Source organism: Morone saxatilis, unplaced genomic scaffold (genome assembly GCF_004916995.1).
Source record: "Morone saxatilis isolate NCDOM2014 unplaced genomic scaffold, NCSU_SB_2.0 Contig20, whole genome shotgun sequence".
Taxonomy (NCBI): Eukaryota; Metazoa; Chordata; class Actinopteri; family Moronidae; genus Morone; species Morone saxatilis.
In genome coordinates, this window is record NW_023339763.1 from 1,633,423 (window position 1) to 1,633,728 (window position 306).

Sequence of the window (306 nt, forward strand, 5' to 3'; positions counted from 1 at the left end):
CCCCCGGTGCAGTGAAAAAAGTTCTATAGAGATTAAAGACAAATTGTAACTGAAAAACTTATTTCTCAAACACATATCTATGTAATATTTTCTCTTATATTACTTTGGAAACAGTTGAGTAAGTGAACCTTGAGTTTAGGTACAATATAAGTATTCCTGAGGTTAAGAATGAACCTCCACACTAAAATTGAATGCATGTTTTTATCATTTTAGAGACCCTCATTTATAAACCACAAAAGGACGTTTGTGGCTTAAAAAAACAACGTTGAGACAATCCCATCACGCTTTGTGTTTTTTTTTTTTTTT